Genomic DNA, 15,565 nt, shown 5'->3' on the forward strand with positions numbered 1-15,565 from the left:
CAAAATTGATTTGATTGGCTTGGGCACCTGCTGTCTAATTCAGCTGCTCAGTGGCTAAGCTGTTTAGGGTGTAGGCTGCTGCCTGTCTGCTGCTGTCCATTAAAGAGCTGACCACAGAAGCTTGCGTTACCATGCACATTTCTTGTGTTGTACTACCAGCAAAATAATAGATGCCTTTTAAATTTCCTCCCCACCTGCAGAATAGGACATTTTCTTTAACTACTTCATTTTCTTTTTAACCAAAAGAAATTGTTGTGATGCATACTGCTTTGAGAGAATTATAATTTAACCAAAAAAAAAAAAGTCATGGCCATTTGTTTTCTGTCTCAAAAAAACATAGTTCTGAAGTACAATATGATAAAGATTCTTTACATGCTTATAAGACAGTTGACCTTCAGACAACACAGCAATTTCTGAAAGGGGGCTTCCTTGTTTCTTTTGTATCATCTTATTAATTCACACCATAGGAAGGTACACATTAAACATAGAAAGAATGCTAATTTTAAAAATATTCTATGGGTGAAAAATATAAAGTGTTTTGCTTTTTACCAATATAAACTATTATTTAAAATAAGAGCCAGTATTTTCTTAAGCCCAGGATTGTATTATTAAGAAGGTCTCAATAGCTTCCCTTTGCTTAATACAAGTTCCACTTACTTTATTTAGAGCGTATTTTATCAGGTTAATTGTTAGTTATATGATTTTGTTTGGAAAATGATATAATCCCAGTTGTTCAAAGCAGGACCTATCCAGTTGGTGTGCTGAAGCAGCAAGTATCCGATTCTGGAAATAAAACACTAAAGTCTCAAAAAACTCACTGCCATCTAGTCAATTACAACTCAAAGTGACCTTTTATAACATGGTGGAATTGCCCCTGTGGGCTTCTAGGACTGTAATTCTTTATGGCAGTTGAAAGCCTCAGCTTTTTCTCTCCAAGCATCTGGTGGTTTCAAACTGCCGATCTTGGGTTAGCATCCCAACACATAAGCACTCTGCCACCAATGCTACTTTCAAAAGTCTGATGCTGTTAAAATATTCTCAAAGGGCTTACAAAAGGAGTATCAAGATCATTAGTGGTATAGATCTTATGGAAATGCTTCTAAAAGTACTGCAGGCATGTTGCTAATATCAGTATCTCACCATTTGGGGAGTATCTATTTTTCATATTCTGAGAACGTACTCAAGTAATCACTCTTATTGACACCCAATTGGTCACGCCCTTAATGGTCAACTCTCTTTTGAGAGAATAATTTTTTAACTGTTTAAACTTTAATGATGCATTTCAGCAATAATAGATTTTAGTAAAATCACCTCCACTTGAGCTCTGGTAGTGCGGTGGTTTAAACACTCAACCACTAACCAAAAGGTTGGTCAGTAGAACCCAGCAGCCATTCCATGGAAGAAAGAGATGACAGTCTGTGTCTACGAACATGTACAGCCCTTGAAATCCTCTAAGGTCACTATGAATCAGAATTGATTCAACAACCAGAAATTCAAACTCATCGCCATTGCGGCAATTCTGACTCACAGTGACCTATAGGCCAGGGTAGAATTGCCCCTAAAGGTTTCTGAGAATGCCTTTCTTTCTCTCTTAAAGTGGCTTATGGTCTTGAACTGCTGACCATGTGATTAGCAGCCTAATGCATGTTTTAAATACGTCAACACAATTTTACATTTGCATAGCATTTCATAGTTTTTTTAAGACTTTCACATATGCCACTTTGATTTAATATTTAAAATCGCATGTGATAGTCAAAATGGCAGTTATTATGTTTTCCATCTTATAGCAGGAAAAAACAAACCAACTGCTGTCAAGTTTGTTCCCCTAGTGACCCTGTAGGTCTGAGAACTACTTCATTGGGTTTCCAAGGTCACAAGTCTTTGGTGAGTCACACTGCATAGTCATTCTCCCTGAAATCAGTTGAGGCACCAACCTTTCATTAAGTAGACCAACGCTTAATCCAGAAAAGCGAAGTAAAATAGCTTTCTTCAGGTCACACCTCATGGAAAATCTGAAGTTTGTGAATCGAGTTCAGGTTTTTCATGACACCAAATGACCCTTATTTTTCTCCCTGCTCATCAACGTCCAGACTGTTCTTACCATCCAGCCTACTGAATTAGAACTTCCGTTCTAAATACGAGCTGTGCAGAAAGCTGCAGTCTCCAGTGGGAGAATTCTGCCTCCTTTGAGTTCTTCTTTGGGTTTTTAAAAATCATTTTATTGGGAGTTCATACAACTCTTTTTTTTTATTTTAACAATTTATTGGGGCTCATACAATTCTTATCACAGTTCATACATATACATACATCAATTGTATAAAGCACATCTGTACAGTCTTTGACCTAATCATTTCATACAACTCTTATAATAATCCAAACACACATCGATTGTGTCAAGCACATCTGTACAGTTTTTGCCATCATCATTCTCAAAACATTTGCTTTCTCCTTGAGCCCTTGGTATCAGCTCATTTTTACCTCCTTCTCCCTCTCCCTCTCTCAGGCAACCTTGATACTTTATAAATTATTATTATTTCATGTCTTACATTGATTGATGTCTTCCTTCACGCACTTTTCTGTTGTCCATCCCCCTAGGAGGGGGTTATAGATAGATCATGGTAATCAGTTCCCTCTTTCTCTACCCTCCTTACTCTTATCCTCCTGGTATAGCTACTTTCATTATTGATCCTGAGGGGTTTATCTGTCCTGGATTACCTGTGTTTCAAGCTCTTATCTGTACCTGTGTACATTCTCTGATCTAGCCAGATTTATAAGGTAGAATTGGGGTCATGATGGGCGAGGGAGGGGGAGGAAGCTTTAAAGAACTAGAGGAAAGTTATGTTTCTTTGGTGCTATACTGCACCCGACTGACTCTTGTCCTCCCTGAGACCCTTCTGTAAGGGAATGTCCTTGGGTTCTTTCTGATCGTTAATGAACAAGTAATATCTAGAGCTTTTCTCTCATGTTGTTTGAGAGTAAATTACTACCACTCCCCCAGCCAGCCCAGAGAGAGGCAGCCTGGCTATAGGGCTTGCCTGGGTGAGCCCTTGATGGTAATTGGAGAACTAGGGTGGCAGACTCATGAATCTTAAATGACTGATTGAGCTGGATCCTGACTGCTTTTGTCAGAGGGCCTTAAACTAAGCTCGTCAACGTTTCTAATATGTAGTAGTGTGTACACATGCACATCATAGTTCCTTCCCTGCTTCTAGAGTCCTGCCTGCAACTGTGATGACTAGATGTGGCTGTTACCAATCATGATTTTGTGGTGATTTCCTTTGTTCTCCATGCCCTATGTAAGTAGCCAAGTTTCTATGACTCCGTGGACACCATGATAGCCTCACACTGCTGCTCCCCCTCATCTGGATGAGTTGTTGTTTTCTTGTCTTTGCCTGGTTTCAGATTTAATAAATATGCTTCTAGAAATACTATTGTAATTTGACATGGAAGGGGAAGGGCATCTCTTTACCTACCTAGGACAATAGTGGCTAATACAGGAATTTTCCCTTAGAAACCTAGAATAATTTTCTACTATTCATGGTTACTTCATAATCTTGGCAGTTACATCTACTCCTTTCAGAGCACTCTAATGCTAAGTACTTGCTGCATACCATCAGTTTCTAATTGCTATCAAGACACTCATGGTGGTGCATCAGAATGGAGTTGTGTAACCCAGGAGTTCTCGGTGGTTGATTTTTCAGAAGTGGATTTTCAGGCTCTCTCCCAAGGCTCTCTGGGTGGACTCACACCTCCAACCTTTCAGTCAGCAGCCAAGTGTGTGAACTGTTTGCAACACCTGGGACCAAGCATTGGGGTATTTTACTGCCTGTTGGAACTATTTACTATCTGTTTGAATAAGCTTTATTTTTAAAAGAAGGTAGGGGATATCTTACTAAGATTTAAAGGTTTAACCATTGATCAGGATTAAAGAGCTGGAACCAGGATTTAAGTTTGTCTGAATCCACAACTTCTGCTATCACCCCTGTTATCACATCCAGACATCTGTATTTGTCTCATAAGTTTTTTGATTTGTTTTTTTAGGTTTTTGGAATTTTGTTGTTGTTATTTTATCAATAACACCAGCATTCTTCCACATATTTCCCCTACAACAAAATTCTTTTTATTTAAATCTCTATTTAGTTTTTCTTGTCTTTTTGGTTCTACTCTATTTCTTAAATTTCCAGTGCTAAATGGTAGGCCCAATGCGACTACAACTGTGGGCTTAAAGGTCCAAACCATTGGGAGGATGGCACAGGACTGCTTGTGCTTTGTTCTAGTCCAGGCTATCTATGCGTGAGCACCAATCAACTACAAGAAGGCTGGAAGTTGGTTGGCTTGAATTCTTTGAAAGTAAGATTGCATGGTGTAGTAAATAAATGTGATACTATGCCCTGTCACCCCGCCCAAAGAACTTTAACATAGTTTTATCCTATCAGCAGGTTCATCATAAAGATAAGTTCTACTGTGTGTTTTCATATTGATGTGGTGAAGGGGAAATTTCATCTAGGAGCTGATCCTAACTTCCATGAATGATTTTTTTTTTTTATTAACAATGTTGGCCAGCAGGGCACTGCCCCTCTGAAGGTGGCAGAGGAGCAGCCTCTGCCCTGACGACCCTTCCCTTTAGGAGGCCTTAACCATCCATGAATGATTTTTAGGCTTCATTCCTGCCAAGCAAGGAAACTGATGGGTAGAAAAATCACCCACCATCTACTGAAATTTTTCATAGGAAGTGGGGCTTTGGGGATAAAATATTCCAAATATAATAGTATTAGAACTTTCATCTGGGAAAATAATCTGATTCACCTGAAGAGCCTTTGAAAAATACACATGACTAGCAGTTCAAAACCTGCTCAGAGGAAAGATGAGGCTTTCTACTCCTGTAAAGAGTGAACAGTCAGAAACACACAAGGACAGCTCTATTCAGTCTTAAAGGGCTGCCATGAGTCAGAATAGACTCAATGGCAGTGAATTTGGTTTGGGGCTTAGCTTCCACTCCTTTATGTCTACTAGGCTTTTGGAGAGTCAGTTTATGTCTGAGGTAATAATAATCTCGTAGCCATCAAGTCCATTGCAACTTGTGGCGACCCTATAGGTCAGAGTAGACCTGCCCCTTTGGGGTTCTGAGGCTTTGACTCTTCCTGGGAGAAGGCAGCCTCATCTATCTCCAGCAGAGTGCCTGGTGGGTTTGAACCAGAGGCTTGTAGTTGGCAGCTCAATGTATAATACACTAAGCCACTAGGCTCATTGATTCCTTAAACAAAACCAAGACCCCATAGGTAATCATAGGAAGAACTCTGCTGGACAATCACTGGTAGAGCCTAATGCATACAAATAGTATGAAAACATGTATATCAAATCTTAGTAGCTAATCAGCATGCACCATTATCATTCATAGAGCACCCCATAATGAAAACCAAACAATGCATCTCTCTCTGCAGTCAGATATAGCCCCAATGCCTTTCCGTAGACCCAGCAGGACTCCTTTCCTGTATTCCAGGTGGGTTAAATCCATTTCCTTCTGAATTCTCTGGTGAAGAAGAGATTAATCAGCACCCTAAGAATAATGATCAGTAATGGAAAAGGAAACAATAAGGGAAAATATAAATGATACTATTTATCCCCTGAGGACAGGAATGGGAGGGGGCAAAGGAGAAAGAAGCAATGGAGGCTCCATTTGTAAAGGATATTTTGGGGGGGGTTGGGGTCTCATGGGTAAACTCTGTTTTGTCAATTTCTTCTAGAAGGTCTAAGCACATTCAGCAATTAGGCACCTGATTCTGTTGCTTTTTCTTTTTCCAAAATAACAGGCCTGTAATAGTTTGAATACAATGTAAGGGATCATGCTAACTCAAGTATAATTCTGATCACGAGGAGGAAAAGGACAGGCTATAAAGCTTAAGCTGATAGGCCCCAGGAGCCAAAGTATTCCCTTTCCTATAGATAATCTGTAGAGGGGAAAACGAAAAACAGATAAAAGGGAGTAATTTGATGTCCAATTTATTTCAAACCTTTTATAGTATGTTTTCATACTTAAATAATAACTTGGAGCTTTGTTGAGAGGATGAGTTGTCTTCCTTAAAACACTGCCCTACTCACCTATGCTAATTTCTGTTTTTGTTGTCTTTTTGTTTGGTTTTCATGTTGTATAAATCTTAGCATAAAATATTAGTGCTATTTGGCAGAGGACCTTCATGATCTGCCAGTAATTAGGCATGGCAAGAAATTGAGGATGGGTTGATTGCCATGCAACTCTTCTGCATTTTACATTAACATTTAGGCCCTGGAGAATAAATTATACCCAGCAGCAACCATGAAACAGACACTCCAAGAGAAAGAATGAAGTGCAAGGAGAAAAAGAAAAGTAAACTACATAAACCACCACACACAACAGCAACATTTGCATTTCGCTGAGGGTCTGTAATTTCTATCTCTCTGAAATCTTAAGTTCACTGATCCTATTGGACAGAATGAATAGAAGTCAGATAATCATGGAAGAAGCTTCATCACCACAAAGAGAGTAGCAACTAGCTTTTAGATTGACTAGGTAAGAGCATGAGATTCTTTGATGCAAAACTTTATTTGTGAGTAGTGTGGTGCTGTGCTAAACTGTCCCAGGAGCATTCTTCAGTTGTTAAGTAATCTAGGGGAGTGTAATTTAGCGCCAAGGTCAGCGAGGCAAAATTATGGGGTTAGAGATGGTACTGGCCATGAAATGCCCTTTTTATTAAGTGGGAATGGGTCTAGAAGAGCAGCCCTTTGAGGATGGCTCTCTCATAAGACAAGTAATGATTCCCGGAACATCCTTAAGTCAAACTAGAGGTGTAGGTATAATTGATGGCAGAAGATGTACTTCTGTTCAGTAACCAAGACACCATTCTGCTGAAAGTCCTAATCGCACTCCTAATTTTTTAATAAAGTGTACTCCCCCACCCCACCCCTGCTATTTACACAGCTAGCGCCTCAAGATGAACTCCTGTTCAGGCTGACCTTGACTAGTTGGTTTGGAATGTATGCCAACATTTTTTTCCTTCCGTGGAATCTCTTCCCCAATCCCTCAGAACTCAGAACTCCTCTGATGTCTTAAAACATTCATTTAGATCAAGTTTATAGAAAATGGTGTCATTTTACCCCATTCTAGATAACACTTTCACTGTATTGTTCACTGGTCCAAGCCACGGGATTTTTCTCTCATCTCATATGAATATGAAATCTTAGCAATGAATAAGGAAGACCAGAGAGGAAAAGATATATTTGAATTATGGTGTTGATAAAAATTATTGAAAGTAACAGGGTCTGACAGAAGAATTGCGCGAGGGGAGACAAAAACCCAACCAACCAAACTCACTGCCCTTTAGTCTTCTTTAAGCACTAGGACAGAGTGGGCCTCCCATCCCCTCGAAGGTAGGTTTCCAATGCGATAAATCTCTATGGGGGCAGGAAACCTTATCTTTCTCCCTTGGAGAACTGGTCAATTCAACTAGCTGGCCTTTCAGTTTGCAGGCCAAAGTTTAACCCACCAAGACACCCCTCATTCAAAGATAATGTACACACACATTCATCTTTGTAAACAAGGACAAAGATATGACAAAGATAATTTATCTGGATAAGGGAGACTATCAGCACAAGGTCACAATGCTCTTCCAACAATTGCAGAAATTTGTAAATGTCCATTTAATAAAGACAGGATACAAAAGAAACCTTCACACAATGGAGATTCCTCATCACAGTTGGAGACAAGATTGCAGAAACCATGATTGGGATACATAGACATGAGAAGAAGAAAGCTTACAAAATCGGCCAGGACCCTTTGACCAAGGCAATCAGGGCATGACTCAATACAATGCAGACTCAAACTAAAACTCACTGCCATCTACTCGATTCTGACGCCTAGCCACCCTATAGTACAAGGTAGAACTCACCCTGTGGGTGTCTGAAGCTAACTCTTTCCAGGACCTGAAGAGAACACATGGTGACTTTGAACAGCTGGCCTTGTGATTAGCAGCCTAACTCCTAACCACTGTATCAGATTTTAGTCTCCAAATTCCATCAAGGGCACACTTAAAACAAGTCCCTAAGGATTAGGCTGCCAGGCCAGGGGAGTAGTCAAAATGTAGTGTAAACAGACTCTGCTTGAGGGCATACATATTCACATTGCTGATTAACAATCAGAGAGAATTCAATGGAGGCTAAATCTATAGAGAGACTCAAAAATAAATCCAGGGCTCTTGCTGCTAACTGTAGCCTTCTGCAAACAGTACTCAGAATCTAACCTCCAATACGGAACAAAATTATTTTAGAGGAAATACAGCCAGAACATTTCTTAGGAGGGTGACCAGAGTTTGGGCATGTCCTGCATGCGTGGACATGTTCTCATGAGAGATCAGTCATACTTACTAAAATGGAGCGTCAGGTAAAAAGAGAAATATCTTTAATGCGATGGATTGACATAGTGGTTGCAACAATGGGCTCAAGCCTCACAACCATTTTGAGGATGGTGCAGGACCAGGCAGTGTTTTATTCTGAGGCACATGAGGTGGTTAAGAAACCTAACAAACAAATAAGATAATTCTTGAAGATCAAACGTCTTCCGGGATTTAATCTCAGAACTTTCCAGCTTGGAGGGCTCCTCGTGTGTGGGAGAGAGTGAGTGTCACGGGGTGCTTGTCCTCAGATGGGTATTTATCTTAGTAGTCATGATGAGATATTTTCAGGGGAAACTTTTCCTAAATTCTCTGTAACTATAAAGAATTAATAGGCGCAATTCATAAACACAAACTAGTCTCTAAATTTAAAATTCAGCAAAGGGTAAAGTCGATTTTTTATGGGTAAAGATTGCTGTGAAAAAGTCAACTAAACCCAAACTTAAGTGACGAGCAGGCCTCAGATTCTGACCCATAGTGACCCCGTGAGCCAAAGCGAAACTATCCCTGTGGTTTGTGAGCACCGAAAACCTCACCTTGTTTCTGGTGAAAAAGTCAAGGTGATGGGGATTTAAAAATGAAATAGGAAGGAAGAAAGATGGTCAAGAAATTTAAAAATAGGAATTAATAAAAGCAAATTTAGAAATATTTAAACTCACTCTTATGCAAAGCAACCTACAAAACATGTACTACATGATACCTCAGTTGATATTTATAACAATCTTGAGGCGTACGTAAAATAGTTAGAATCACTATTTTATTTTAGTGCATAAAGAGACATGTCAGAGAGTTTAACTAATTTTCCCAGGATTACAGAGTTGCTGATAAATTCTCAGACTCAAATCTTCTTTTGTATCCTTTCCATAAACTAAAGGGAAACAAATGAGTCCATTTTAATGCCTTCTATGGCTACAAAGAAGGGCTGATCAACTTGCAACATTATATCTTATGCTGATACACTTTCATTCTATTTCCAGGCTTCCATGCAGTCAGTAGAGAACATGTACTAAGGGGAGACTTCAGAGGGTGTGTTTAGTGAACTCTCTGATTTGTGGAAGGTGTGGGGTGGGGAGAACAGGATTGCAGAGAACTTGTACAGAGAGGAAAATTTAGAGGGTGTGTTTAGTGTACCCTCTGACTTGTGGGGGTGGGGGTGGGGAGAGCAGGATTGTGAGCTTAGTGCAGGACCAACACCACTTGGTTCTCTTTTCCATAATGTCACCATGACTCAAGGACACCTGAGAACATCATCATCATCCATGGAGGGAGGCAGGAATTCTGTTCATTCCCAATGTGGGGAGGTGAAAGTGAATCTAGTCCCTAGGCCAGACACTTCTAAAGAAATGAAAAACAGGCTACTCAAAAACATTAAACACCAGATGAAAAGATAAAATAGTAGAGCTCTCCCTAGCTCTCTACACTCTAAGCTACAAAGGTGTCTCAATGTTGAGTGTGAGTGAATGAGTGTGTGCACATATTAAAAGCAAAACAAAACCCTATTGAGATTTAGGTGAAGGTTTATAGAGCAGATCAAGAGTTTTGCATTCAACGATTCATATGCATTTCCTTTCAATTGATGCCTTTCAATTCCCTCATTGTACCATCACTTGTCCTGCTTCCCCCCAGGGAGTCCCATTTGTAGTCCTCCTTTCACAAGCTCCTGTCCTTGGTACCTGCTGCCTTAAATGGTTGTCCCTTCTAAGACTAGAGTGTTTCCATCCTTTGTTTTAAATGTACTTTTGTCTTTGTGCCTAAGGAGTGTTTCTTATCTATGGGTGCTGCTTTCTTATCTATTCTACCACTGTCTGCATTGACTGCTGCCTTTAATCTAGTTACATTCAGTGTAATTACTAAAAGGTATAAATGTATTGGTCCCATTTGTGTGTGTCTGTGTGTGTTCATTGTACAAGAATTTTCTGGCCTGAGTTGCTTTTGTCACTTTCTTCATCACTGTTGTTTCATGGTTCACCATATCTTTGTGATTGTTCTCTTTTATTTTCATGAGATTTACTTATTTTCTTTTGGTTACCCTCTAACTTATGAGTTTTCTCCCAAGCTAGAAATACTCCATCATATCTGGAAATCTCTTTGAGTTCTTCTCTATTTGAAAGTTCTATAGCTACACTATTGCTCCTAATTACTTTGTAATTATCTTCATTACAAGTTGAAATCTGTGGTTCCCTATTCCCAGTCTTGTGGATGTATTTTACTCTGGGTATTTCTGTTTCCATGTTGACTTGTAGATGGTGAATATATATATATATGTTTAAAATCTCAGGCCTGGTCTGGAAGTAGCTAATGCCAATTCAGATGATGGCTAAGGTCCGGGTACTTGTTCGGTGAAGGACTTCTTTGGGAAACAGATGACAGCTGGAGGTGATTTGTTATGGAAGGAGTTCTTGCCTGTCCAAGGGACTCAGCCCTGCGTAATTTATTTCTCATGAGCAAGAATTCACACACCTCCAGACATGGGGACAGTGCATATTACCACAGACACAGTCTCTGACCTCAGAGCCTGGAACTATGAGGTGGGGGTAGGGTTTGGCTACCAACCACGGAGCAGATGACAGGGACTGGCCACATATCTGGTTAGCAGGGTGAAGGGAGTAAAGGAAGACCCCACCTTTCTTGTCATGAGCCACTGGTGTGCCAGGCTAGGCTGTCTAGATGGAATGCTACTTGCAAAAGTTCAAGATGGCTGTGCCACACTTAGCTACCTGTTAATTCCCACTTTCTCCATTCTCACTGCTTTTGTTTAGCATCTCCTCCTAGCCCATTATCCTTTCTTCTGAAGCCAACATTATAGGATTGCATTCTGTATCTGTTCAGTCTCACAAGGCATGCCCATCGAGTTGATTCTGACTCAGGTGACTGTGTGTGACAGGGTAGCACTGCCCCTGTGGTTTCTAAGACTATGGGAGCAGAGTGCCTTGATGTGGAGGGTCTGTGGGGCATGTCTGCCCACTTGTGTCCATGACAGAAGTTTTTGTATATGCATTCGTAATGGAGTAAATTTTAGACCAGACTACAATGCACAGGCTCTGATTTGAGATTAATTTAAACTATTATCCTTTATTGAGTAAGATTAGAGTTATGGGGTGTGATAAATTCATTTTAAGTCAGATTGTCAAACCCACAGATTTTCTAGTGAAACCAAAAACCAGAATGAAACTTTATGTGCAAACTCTGGAAGGAGTGAAATGTTTTATTCTAAACAGCTTCATGAACTGATAAATAATATTTTACACAAGTCTGGCCACTTGTAGTGCTTCTTAACAGGGCTGCTTACTAAGCAATTGTACTTTATCTGAACATATATAATGTATTCACGGGGGAAAGACTAATGTAGAATAGAGTGATGAAAAGATTATCATTATAGGTAACAGTATTTATTTTATTTTGTGGCCTGCATTTTTCCTCTTGAATTTGTAGAGATTCCATAGATGAAAGCCATGTAGGTGGTGTAGGTTTCTGTCTACATAAAAAGCAGAGCTTAGATTTGGGTCTAGACTGGTTTTGTATGACCCTTGTTGATGGATCCTTGCTTGGTGTCTATGTACATATATTTATATGTTAAGTATTAAAGTAGCAGACAGACATTGGACCTCTACTCAAGTACTCCCTCAATGCAGAACACTTTATTCTAATACCCTGGCATTTTGTGGTGCTCACCTTCCTGATGAGATCACGGAAGACATAATGGATGCATAAGCAAATGTGGTGAAAAAAGCTGATAGTGCCTGACTATTAAGAAATAGAGTGTCCGGTGTCTTAAAGGCTTAAAGATAAACAAGAGGCCATCTGGCAAGGAAACAACAAAGCCCTCATGGAAGTAGCACACCAGCCTATGTGATCAGGAGGTAACGATGGGATCAGGTATCAAGTATCAGAAGACCCAGAACAAACAATCATATTGATGTGAATGAGAGGGGCCAGAGTGGAGACCCAAAGCCCATCTGTAGACAATTGGGCATCCCCTCACAGAAGGGTCACATAGAAGAGAGGAGCCAGTCTGAGTGAAGTATAGCACCACTGAAACATACAACTTTCCTCTAGTTCTTTTATGACACACACACATCCCACTATCATGACTCCAATTTTACCTTACAAATAGGGCTAGATCAGAGCATGTACACAGGTATGGATAAGAGCTCACAACACAGGGAATCTAAGACAGATAGACCCTTCAGGACCAATAATGAGAGTAGTGATGCCAGGAGGTGAAGGGGAAGGTGGCAGAGAGAAAGGTGGAATTGAACAACATATGACGCCCATCCAGGGGATGAACAACAGAAAAGTGGATGAAGGTAGACAGTGGTTGGTATAAGACATGAAAAAAATAATAACTTATGAATTAACAGGGTTAATGAGATAGGGGATGGGGGAGGGGGGAAATGAGTCGACACCAAGGACTCAAGTGGAAAGAAAATGCTTTGAGAATGATGATGGCAACAAATGTACAAATGTGCTTGACACAATGGATGTATGTATGGATTGTGATAAGATATGTATGAGCCCCCAATAAAATGATTAAAAAAAGAAAAAGATGGACTAACACAATGGTTGCAACCATGTGCTTGAACAAGTCCATGCCATCTTTCATTCTGTTGTAACCAAAGGGATTGTTCCTAACAATAGCAATAGCCCAGGGTTTTTTTTAAAATCATTTTATTAGGGACTCATACACCTCCCATCACATTCCATACATACATCAATTGTGTAAAGCACATTTGTACATTCGTTGCCCTCATCATTCTCAAAACATTTGCTCTCCACCCAAGCCCCTGACATCAGGTCTTCATTTTCCCCCTCTCTCATGAACCCCTGATAATTTATAAATTATTATTTTGTCATATCTTGCTCTGTCCCACGTCTCCCTTCCCCCACTTTTCTGTTGTATGTCCCCCAGGAAGGAGGTCACATGCAGATCCTTGAAATAGGTTCCCCCTTTCCAACCCACCCTCCCTATTCCCTCCCAGTATCGCCACTCACACCACTGGTCCTGAGAGGATCATCCGTCCTGGCTTCCCTGTTTCCAGTTCCCATCTGTACCAGTGTACCTCCTCTGGTCTAGTCAGGCTTGCAAGGTAGAATTCGGATCATGACAGTGGGAAGCGGAGAAGGAAGCATTTAGGAACTAGAGGAAAGTTGTATTTTTGATCGTTGCTACATCGCACCCTGACTGTCTCATCTCCTCCCCAAGACCCTTCTGTAAGGGGATGTCCAGTGGCCTACAAATGGGCTTTGCGTCTCCACTCTGCACTCCCCCGCTCATTCACTATGGTAAGATTTTTGTTCTGATGATGCCTGATACCTGATCCCTTGACACCTTGTTATCACACAGGCTGGGGTGCTTCTTCTATGGGCTTTGTTGCTTCTGAGCAAGATGACCTCTTGTTTACCTTCAAGCCCTTAAGACCCCAGACGCTATATCTTTTGATAGCCGGGCACCATCAGCTTTCTTTGCCACATTTGCTTATGCACCCATTTGTCTTCAGCAATCATATCAGGGAGGTGAGCACAAAATGATACGATTTTTTTGTTCTTTGATGCCTGATAACTGATCCCTTCAGCACCTCGTGAATAGCCCAGGTTTAAGGCATTAAACTTTATCTCAATTAGGCTTGTTTGATGTAAAGAATAAATATACTGACCTTGCTTCACAAAACTGAATATTTAGGGAGTAGATGTGCCTAATGATATATCACCAGATTTGGTCTCCCCTTTTCATCTCTCAACATGACTTCTCTCTGTGTTGTCTAAATACACTGCATGAGAAAGATTTTCTTTGAGATAATTGAACTTTTTCTTGCTGGTAGCCAGTAGTTCCAGATTTACATTCACAGTGTTAATAATCCAAGCAGAAAGGGAATGTTTTTTTTTCCAGTTTCAAAAAGTTCATAAACTAACCTTGTTGGTTTTTATTGGCCTAGCTGGGGTTGAATGCTTTCCTCTCTTAATTCCTGGGGGTTGTTTTTTATCTGATTATCCAAGATGAGATTACCACATGCCCACCTTCCACGTTAAAGGTAGGCTTGTCCTATCCAAACCTTGTGGCTTGAAGATTTATCTTCCAAGTTCACACCAGAGTGTTGTTGCCTAACATACATGGGAGTGGATCCTGAGCAGATGGGAAGAACAGAAAGTACAAATGGACTCCATACTTTATGTGGCTCACAAGGACCTGCATACCTGGCCTCACCTACCTTACTCGCTGTACTTAATAGGGTTTCCTTACTGAGCCTTTGGACTACAGGCCCACAGGCCTCGCCTCGTTCTGCTTATGCCTCTTCCTGTAAGCAATTATTTCTCCCCAGAATCAGGTTCCTGCCCTTGGGTCCCATTTGTTTGGTTAATATGTACTTAAGGCAACTCACTTATCACTTCCTCAAAAACAAACAAACTTAACCCTTAACTAGGTTTCTGTTTAATTCCTCTTTTTATGTTTCCTTGTATTCTCCAACTTCTTTAATTGTGTAATTAATTTCAGCTCTATGAGGGCAATGTATCTCTTGTAGGTGAAAATATATTTGGCGAATGAATAAGTGAAATGTATGCGTGAGTGCGTGGGAGGGCAGGTGAGATGACGGAATCTGTGGTGCTGAATGTATTAGTTTTGTTTCTTCCATTAGTCTGTATGACTGGATCAGATTTTCCTTCAGTGTAATACCAGTTGTACATCAATATCATTTCTCCCTGTCTTATGTGTTTATTATCTAGTGCGGAAGATGATTCAGTTGCCCCCAAACCTGTTTTTACCCCCCAGGTTTAAGTCTTTTTTTTTTTTTGTATTTATTTATTTTTATTTTTATTTTTTTTTTAAATTTTTTTATTTTCACAATTTATTGGGGCCAGGTTTAAGTCTTAATTTAAACTTTTTACTGTGCCAAAAACTTTGATGAGGAGGATAATCTGGATTAAAAATAATTTCTGAAAGGAAAAAAAATTTCTGAAGATGTGAGCAAAGTGTTCATACTCTGAAAGACAGAGCTCATTTCCAGTGCTAGCCCATGCATGTACTAGCTCTTTGTAGACATATCCGTATCACTGAGCCTTCACTTATTTGTAAATTGAAGCTGATAACATCTAGCTTACAAGGTTATTGTAAGAATATATAAGTAATGTATGCTTAATACATAGTG

At 40.1% G+C, this 15,565-nt stretch overlaps 1 pseudogene; it reads right to left on the bottom strand.

The window, feature by feature from the left end:
* Positions 1 to 4,549: 4,549 nt before the first annotated feature.
* LOC142444255 (small nucleolar RNA SNORA47) lies at positions 4,550 to 4,673 on the bottom strand (annotated as a pseudogene).
* Positions 4,674 to 15,565: the final 10,892 nt, after the last annotated feature.

The sequence above is a fragment of the Tenrec ecaudatus genome, chromosome 3 (assembly GCF_050624435.1).
Source record: "Tenrec ecaudatus isolate mTenEca1 chromosome 3, mTenEca1.hap1, whole genome shotgun sequence".
Lineage (NCBI taxonomy): Eukaryota > Metazoa > Chordata > Mammalia > Afrosoricida > Tenrecidae > Tenrec > Tenrec ecaudatus.